The following is a 9,994-nucleotide window of genomic DNA, read 5'->3' on the forward strand; positions in this document are numbered from 1 at the left end:
TGTCTCGTCAACTAAATTAATTATTCCTTTACTTTCTATCGTTATTAGTTTTATTAACTAGCGTTCGGATAAAATAGTTAATTAATACAAATATGTTATTTTTATTTATTCTTTGTTATTTCTTATTCTATACTTGTCTATTATATATATATATATATATATATATATTACTTATGATTATTTTGGATTGTTAACCTAGTATACGGACTTAGGACTAACTTGAATCTCCTAAGCTGGCCGAATCCCGATGTATATTATTGGGGCTACGGCCGAAAATACCGCTAACAGCAAGGGTACTCAAATGATAAATTAATACATTCTAATCGTTATAAATTTTTGTTTTATTATTTTGCATACACCTAATTAGTCATAGTATTAATCTTATTTATATTTATTACTGAGTTAGCTTTTAGTTCTAATCTATTTGAGCAGCTTGTTTTGATTAGAAGATAATCCTAAGATTAATAAAAATATTAAAACTTTGCAGTTGGTATATGATGATATAGGCAGCGATCCGCTCATTCGTCGGTGCTATAAATATTACGAAACGTTCTCGTACTTTTTATAATAGTCTTCAGATTGTCCTACATTTATTGCCAATGTTAGTTTCTGTCTACTTTTGGTCAAAAAAAAAAAAAAAAATAACATGTTTACATTTAAAATAAGTAGATTCGTAATAAACATATATTTATCTCCGTAATAAACACATATTTATCTCCACAGTTTATATTTTATACACAGTGACTATTCGTACATGTCCGTACTCCAACTTTCTTAAGCAAATAGTTCCAAACTGGAGGACATGCTCCTCTTGGGGATGCGCCAGACATGAGAGGGGGGGGGTCCACCAGGCTTGGCTACGTGTAATTTCATTCAGTACACTTTCCATGATTCTCACCAAAACGGTTCCCCAGTGAGACAATGATAAGTTTACGAACTTACAACGCTAAAATCCGGGGTTCGACTTCCTGCGGTGGACACAGGAGATAACCCAATGTGGCTTTGTTCTAAAACAAACAAACTCACTAAAATGACAATTTCCATAGAACAAATATGTTCACCTCTACACTGTATGTATATAAATATGTATACGTGTGTGTTTATATATGTATGTATATATACAAATATATGTAATGCAGAGGAAGGGGACACATATGGTATACAATGTGCAAGAGGAAAGCTTTAGACCAAAAAAGGTGGGGGAACTATTACTTTAAGCTATTACTTTTGCCGTGGTGACGTCTGTGCATAATTTATACTTGAAGAATTGCTGTGTTTCACTTGTATAATTTATTGTTTGTTTTTTTTTGTTTGTTTTTTAATTATGCACAAAGCTACACAAGGGCTATCTGTGCTCTGCCCACCACGGGTATAACCTAAATAGTGCTGTTTTTTACACTAATCACTGTCTTTCGTCTATTTTGTACTTTGAACAACTGTCAATTCCTCTCATGTAGAAAATACAAGAAAAATGTTCAGTACTGACGAAACAAAAATCTAGTTTATTTCTTAACTTAATGCAACTATATTTTTGTTATCATCTGCTGGTATATTTGTATGTGGCATGTGCATTGAAACTATAATTGTATGCATAGAAAACAAGTTGTAGTTATTTAAAGAAAATGGTACTAAATGTCAATTAAGTCAGGCATGATTTTTATTTTTAAGCTAATACGTTGTTATTAACCTAGAAATTTTTTCATATATCTCCATTAAACATCTTTTAATATACAAAACAATTTTTTGCTCAAATCATTTGCTAATTTTTATAATCATTGTAAACATAGTTTTTGTGATAAATTTATAATCTGCTAATAATTGAAGTTTTTGTAACTAACTGGCTACCATGTTCCATATTTAAACATAGAGTTTTTAAAATGGTTATTAATCTCCAGTGTTAATACTGCCAATGTATGAAGTATTAAGTCTTCAATTATAGTCATATTTAGATACGTTTGCCATAAAAGTATATAAATATAGTGGTACTTGTGATCATAAACTGAATACTTGACTGAAAATATGTTGCACACACAAATTTTAAAATTAAGTTATTAATCTCGTACTACACGCTTATAATTACTTGGTTTTTGTAAGATATCTACACGTTTTCTAAGACTCGAAATCAGTGTTCTGAGATCCGCTAATACTTGAATGCTAACGCTATAAAAATGCGTTAAATATTGTTTGATAGTATGCTTTGGTACTGAATCTTTCCCTTTTCTCCCGATTATGTAGTTTTGTGCTTAATTACAAACAACACTTCCGTTAGCCTTTTACCTCTTATTCACCCAGCCCGTATCCACCAAAGTAAGCATGAGATTAATTATACTACAGCTTTTGTTAATGTACACGTATATTCATGACATTTCACAGATTATCAATAATCGTTACAAGGTTTCTGTACACAGAATACCAGATTTTTTATTAAAAAGTTGCTCGTGATATTTTTTTGCCCAACATGCAAAGTAATTTTGATTTGAAGATTTAAAATATTTTATTCATCTCAAATTGTCAAATTTCAATTGCTTAATCTCTACAACCTCATCAAAACCTCTAGATAACTATCAAAAGTTTTTTTGTTTTTTTTGTAGACAAACTTTATATTTTATCTGTTGAATATTTTTATTTTCACCTGACATCCTTAGTCCAAGTCTCCTGGTGGCGCAGCGGTAAATCTTCAGATTTACAGTGTTATATTCAGCGGTTCGATTCTCCTCAGTAGACACAGCACATAGCCCGATGAAACTTTGCTATAAGAAAACAAAAACTACTTAGTCCGAGACTTGTGGTGGCCGAATGAAGAAGAGTTTGCTGATATCTAAACCGAGGCCTGGAATCAGAGTTCTCAGTTCCGCCAGTATCTTAACGCTAAGGCTATAGGCATGTGGTCGATATTGTTTGACAGTATATTTTAGTATTGAATTTTTGTTTTGTTTTTGTTTTTTCAAGTACATACTTTTAACTCATAGCTCCGTCATCTCTTGACCAATTTTACACCTAATTACAGTATTGGACTCAGGAGGTTAAACCCTTTCGATTGATGTATTTGACCACGCCCAAGGTCTCAGAGATTCATTTATTCTAATCTTGCCTAAGATAATTTCAATTTGAGGGTAGGCTGATAGAGGTCCTGATGAGTAATAAAAGCGAATCAGGTATACGTGTGCCCCACGTTTGGTATTCCTGGCGCACAAAAATATAGCTAATAAAAAGGGAAACAAAGGTTTAATAGATTAATTTACTGTCTAAAAGAATTTCTAGTGCCGCGGCTATTGAGGATTCTCTCTTGTTTAAAGGAAGAAAAGAATGATATGTTCTGTAGATAATATTTTACATCCAGCGTCTCGTTTTTAATGACTGGTCAAACAGAAAAGAGCGTTTGCTGCTGTAGAAGCTGAGGGAAGTAGACAAGTTTCGCTAGTTCTTTAAATCAAGAGCTATAAAATTGAAGTGGATATTGTTTAATAACATATTTTGGTACTGATTTTTGAAATCTTTTGACAGAGTCTCCGAATAAAGGAGAGTTTGTTGATTTATAAATTGAGGCTCGAAATTAATGGTCTCAGTTCCGCTAGCCCCCAGTGGCACAGCGGTATGTCTGCGGATTTACAACGCTAGAATCCGGGTTTTGCAAAATTAAATAACACATATAAAATAACTTCCAAAATCAGTTAAATGTGCACGGCGTATTCGCACACCTATGTTAACTTATTTAAGATTCATGAGGTAGCAACAGATCTTTCGTTTTGTAAAGTTACACTTTGCTTTCAGAGTTTATAGGTAGCTGTCTTTTACGGTGCTGGTTCAACAATTCTAAGTTCCGAATCGCATTCAAAATTAGGTGTTATTATCATGTTATTTCTTTCACATTTCTCGTGCCTTAATTATACAAATACGTTTTCTTTAATAAAAGCAACATAAATAGGACGCTTGTAGGAGATTATGAGTCTTATAAATAACGTTTCTAAACCTTAGTCAGATAAAAGACTATATATAACAAATTAGTATTAGCCAATCCAAAAATTTTTCTGCTTGGTCTATACACGCATTAATTTAATGTTTAGGTGATTCAGGAAAAGGAAGGAAGGAATATTTTAAAAATGAAGTTCCAAGGTTATTTAATACAATTCCAAGAAATTTAATAGATATTGAAACACATGCTAATGATAGAAATATTGATTAGAAACTGGTTATAATAACACAAAAATAATGTTATGAATTAATATATGTATAATTAAAAAAACATCGAAACTGGGTATGTATTATATTTTGATATTACTGTATTTTATGAGTATTGTGTCATCAATTTTTATTTAATTTGAAATAATACATATTCCGCAGATAAGCTTTTAGATTCGCGCAATAGTATTTGAATGTATCAGGTTCAATCTATATAAATAATACGTTTGCGTTTATTTGTTTCTCTGTCCGGAACTTCTCTCGCAAATGCTACAAATCTCGTATCGTTACAAAGGCCTTTATACAAGGTGTCCGTATTTCATATTGGTATTTCCATTGAGAACCACCTTACTTATTTTTGGCTCAGTCAATATTTTTAATGCAATGATTATGTTATGTACATATGACACATTGTCGTTATCATCACGTGACGATTGTCTTCTATTTAAACTTCAGTTCACTTTATTTGCAAAGTATTTTACACAAACAACACTTACCACGTGTGTAATTTCTTTAAAAAATGAACATTACACTAAATGCAATTGCTATGAGCCTTCTCCATTTACTTAGGTCTAAAATACGCATGCGCAGCTCGTTCAAAGCCATATGCTTATCAATTTGCGAACACGCATTCAGAAGTTTCTGCATATTCATCTAAGTTTGCCTTCTTTACAACTTTACATTTACTTTACTTTGCAATAAGTTAGCTTTGTTTCATACACTGCTATAAGAACCTTTTAGTTACCTTTTTCTTCACTACGGGTTTTATTCTTCGTTTTTGTGAGTTTCTTTGTTTCAACTCGTAAAACTGTCTCATACACCGAACGCCCATAACTGTTTCATACTCTGTAGACTATTATAAATTCCATTACTACACTTCATTGTTTACTTCACGTGTAGTTTTTTAAATAAAGTTACGTCTACGTGAGTTTGTTTGTCTGACCACGTAATATTTTTTTCCCAAATAGACTACAGGATTTATCGATCTAATATATAAAGCCTACAAGAAAGCGTAGCTTAAATGGCGTGCTTGAAAATGACAAAATAAGGAAAATTTAAGCGAAATGCATGAAAACTACCCAAATGTTTTGCGGGTCGCGGCTAGTTAATAATAAATAACAAATAAAAAACAATCATGTTACAAAGTTATAAGTTACGTTTTATCAATGGTTTTAATAACTTATTAAGTACGTGTTTTACACATATTTAATATGCCATTCAGATGTACTTAAGTCAATGACAATTATTCAGTACCATCTCATAAAAAATAGACGCCCAAGATGTTTAAACAAAATATCTTATTATAGTGCCCAGTGACACAGCGGTAAATCTACGGACTTATAACGCTAAAAACCGGATTTCGATACTCGTGGCAGGCACAGCACAGATAGTCCATAGTGTATCTTCGTGTTTATCTACAAACAAACAAATTTATTATAGTTTTGAACACGCGTACTAGAAAGACACGGCCATGTGCCAAGGCTGAATTGTGTTATAGATGTTTTAATTGTAACAATAATGACTATCCACAGTTGTAACGATACTTTTTTGTTGCAGAAACAGCCTAGAAATTGGACTTCTGTTCATTTCCAATCTCAGTTATAATTTGTTTTTCGTATATGTACATTTCCTTTCTACATCTTGAACAAGATATCCTAATTACGATAAAAAATTTAAAACTCATTTCTGTTTTGGATATAAAACATTTCCATATTAATTAAAAAAAACAGAATTTATTCAGTAGAATAAAACTGAGTTATACACAATGGTATAACCTTTTAAAACGTGTCGTACATTTAAAAGTCTGGTCTTGGCGTCAGTGTGAATTGTAAATACACTGAAAGTTAACTCATAACAGAGAAGTTACGCCTCATCAGAATCTGAAAGGAAAACATTTGATACGATATGGATAATTAAAACTGAATCAGTATCAATAAGCTAATGATTAAATGTTTGCAAGTTTCATGTATTATGTTTTAGCTCATTTTGTGCGTGCTGCTCGCAATTTCACATTCAGATTTGGTAATTTATTTGTTGTTTTCGTGTTTTTAATTGTGTGACAGTGCTACCTGCTGCTGGTAGGCGGAGTTTTCTGACAAAATTACAGACTCTCAGAGCTGTTCAAGTGTTGGACAACCACAGGAACAAGTGACAGCTAAGTTTAGTCCATAGTGAGTAGTTTATAAACGTGCTATCAGACAACTAGCCTGTACGTTACATAGTTCGGACGATGTCGTGGAAGATCAACTACTCCACAATATGCACCACCTTTTGTGAAATGTGAGTCTTTCATACAAGCTATGCCGGTACCTATATATATAAATATGTATATATGTATTAAATTTAACACCAGATCTTGTTTCTGGTTTCATTCAGGAAATCTGCTATTGCCCATTTGCAAATGTAATCTTAGATATGCCACTTCTCTACTTGTTACCAATCTAGGATGACTCTTTCTCTTCATTGATCATTGATGAGCACCAAGTAGCCCTTGAGAGGTTTCGAAATTTACAGTCACCTGGGAAGGTAGAAACATCGCTAACCATATTTGCCTGATTAAGATTGGCTCAACTAGTAGAGGTCATGACACGAAGGGTGTAGTGAGAGGAGTAAAACAACCACCCCAATGTTCTAAAATGTCTAAAAGGTCCATTATCTTCTTTCTTTTTTTTATAAATAAATAAGTGACTTTCATGAAAATTACTTTATGTAAAATAAGAGGTCCTCATTTTGTTGGAAAAAGATTGTTGTGCTGGCTATGACCGGGATGAAACTTCTCAGGTCAGTCGGGAAGTTGCTAATATTATCTCTGAACTTAAAAACAACAGCTGCAACTGGTATCCGACCCTAGAATGATATATATATATATAGTTCATTCTCTTTTGTTTATTTCATGTATTTCTGTTTTTCAACTCATTATTTTCTATTGATATGATACGAGTTTTTATTTTGAATTTTTGTTTATGTTTGAGTCACATCACCTGATTCCAGCAGCTTTCAAAGCTCGTTGATCATATCCTGCCATTGCTCTGTTATTGGGAAATTTATCATACTCTTGTGACCATAAGTGTACTCATTTGTTTGTTTGGAATTAAGCACAAAACTACGCATTGGGCTATCTGTGCTCTGCCCACCGCGGTATCGAAACCCGGTTTCTAGCGTTGTAAGTCCGCAGGCATACCGCTGTGCCACTGGGGGGACAAGGGTACTCATATTGAACGAGTTATAATTAACAGTATATTGTCAATTTGAATGATTCAGGAAATAACTTGTCCTCAAAAAATGTACTGTAATTTTAACTCGTTTGTACTTTTGGTTAAACAACAATATAGCTATATATACTTCTCCCTTTAATTGTTTGGAATTGTTTAATTTCTAAGTTAAGAGGTTTGGGTGATGTTTTATATTAACCTTATTTTTATGGTTTACTATCATATCGAGTTAGAGTATGTTATATAAAAAACGCGGAGTTTGGCCACATTGTTACAGTTCATGCTGCTACGTTCGGTCTTATAACATAACATTTTGGGACAAGATGGGACAAAACTAAATGGAAACTATTAATAAGTAAATTAAAAAAAGAAAAATCTTATAGCCAGCTCTTATCAATAATATATTTATCAAGCTTTCTCTTAAACTCACTTAAACTTACTGCCTCCACAACATTCAAAAGCCAACCATCTTGTTACAAATATATTATTGTCTTAGCTGAAGATGACTCCTACCCTGCCAAAATTTATATTTGTGTTCCCTAGCCCTACTATTCTCACTGTTAAATATGAAAAAAGATGATGCATCAAAACTATCAATTCCCTTTGCAATTTTAAACACTTCAATTAGAACCCCCTAACTTTTCTTTTTTTAAGAGAAAACAATTTGAGAGACTTCAACCTCTTTTTGTATGATAACCCCTCCATCCCAGGCACCATTCTAGCAACACTTCTCTGAACTCTGAAGCCCAAGACTGAACACAATATTCCAAATGTGGCCTAATCAGTGACCTATACAACGAAATTATAACCTCTTTAGACTTGTATTCAATATTTCTATAGATACTTTCTAAAATCCTGTTTGTCCTACCACTAGCAACACCACACTGCTTGGATGGATTTAGAGACTGATCAACTATTACACCATGATCCCTTTCTTTCACGACACTGTTAAGATTATTCTCATCCAAATTATATTTATAATTCGAATTGTGATAACCCACATGCATTTGTTATAATTACAACCCATTTGCCATTTATTTGCCCAACTCACTAAATGATCTAAATTCTCTTCATAGCAAGCGACACTCAAGACCTTAATCTGCAAATTTAAGTAATTTATTGACCCTTCTTTCACCCATGTCATTGATGTAACCAACCCATTTGTAACAACCCTCTGCTTTATTCCATCTAACCACTCTTCTATCCAAATTGCTAACTTATCCCCCACATCTACAGAGATAATGTTTTACAAGCCTTTTATGTGGCACCTTGTCCAATGCTTTCTGAAAATCCAGATACACCAGATCTACACTCTTACCTTTATCTACATAAGCAACAACTTTTTCAAAGAATGTCAAAAGATTTGTAAACAATATTTTCCCTTAGTGAAACCATGTTGACTATCCAATAAAATTTTTATCACCTCTCTTGAAAAGATGAGTTACATTAGCTGACTTCCAATCCTCTGGTACTTGCCCATTATTCAAGGACTGACAAAACATAGTAGCAAGTGGCTCACATATCCAATCATTAACCTCCTTCAAAACCCTTGGGGAAATATCATCTGGCCAAGAAGCCTTATCGTTCTTTAAACTTCCCATTTTTTTCTTATCCAGCTCAGAATTAATTCAGCCATCTAGTTCGATCTTGTTTCCATCTATCAACCGTTCAAGATGTGGAATATGCTTAAATCTTCATTAGTAAAAAACCGAGAAAAAAGCAAAATTTAACAACCCAGCCATTTCATAATCATCAGATACGAACCTTCCTTTATCATCTCTCAAGGGTCCTACCCCCCCCATACTAACATTTTGTTTACCCTTAATGTATTTAAAGAAATCCTTACTGTTAATATTTAGATTTTCAACCAACTTTTTCTCATACATCCTTTTTGATGTCCTAATTTCTTGTTTCACCAACTTTCTTGATCTTCTATAATCTTCTAAGTCTCCTGTCATACCAGTCAATTCAAAATTCTTAAATTTATGATGCTTTTCTTTAATTTTCTCTCTTATACTCTTTGTGAGCCAACCAGGTTTTTTTATTTGCAGCTACCCTTTTCTTTCTCTAAGGAATATGCTTACCTTGAGTATTTAAAATTTATCTTTAAAAATTCTCCACTTGATCTACCTGGCAATTGTGCATATTGCCAATAGCCCTGCTGTGTGAATTTTCTTTGCAAAAGGCTTCGTCGTAAGATTTCCATGTCCAAAGTACACCATTCCTCTTACAAAGGTTTACATAATCCATCTATTGTATGAGCACCATAGCTTCCTAGCGCCTGATTCAATAGACTGGTCGCATATAAATCCACAGGAGCTGTGTCCAGTGACTTGGCTCGTATGTCTTTTTATAGAATAGTATGAATAGCCGTTTCATTTTTTAACTACTTTTGTTATGCAATTGTTGAAGAATATGTCATGAAAGCAACTTGTACATTCGTGATTTGCGTCGCTTTTCCAGAGGGATCCCCTTCTTGATTATATTGCCTACTGTTGCCTGGGAAAAATGGGTGGCTTCTGCCACTGACCTTTGTGTTTGTGGATTCTCACCTGTTAAAAGACATCCTACTAGGCTTACATGGCTGGGGTACGACTTATTAC

This window comes from Limulus polyphemus, unplaced genomic scaffold (assembly GCF_000517525.1).
Source record: "Limulus polyphemus unplaced genomic scaffold, Limulus_polyphemus-2.1.2 Scaffold2341, whole genome shotgun sequence".
In the NCBI taxonomy this organism is placed as follows: domain Eukaryota; kingdom Metazoa; phylum Arthropoda; class Merostomata; order Xiphosura; family Limulidae; genus Limulus; species Limulus polyphemus.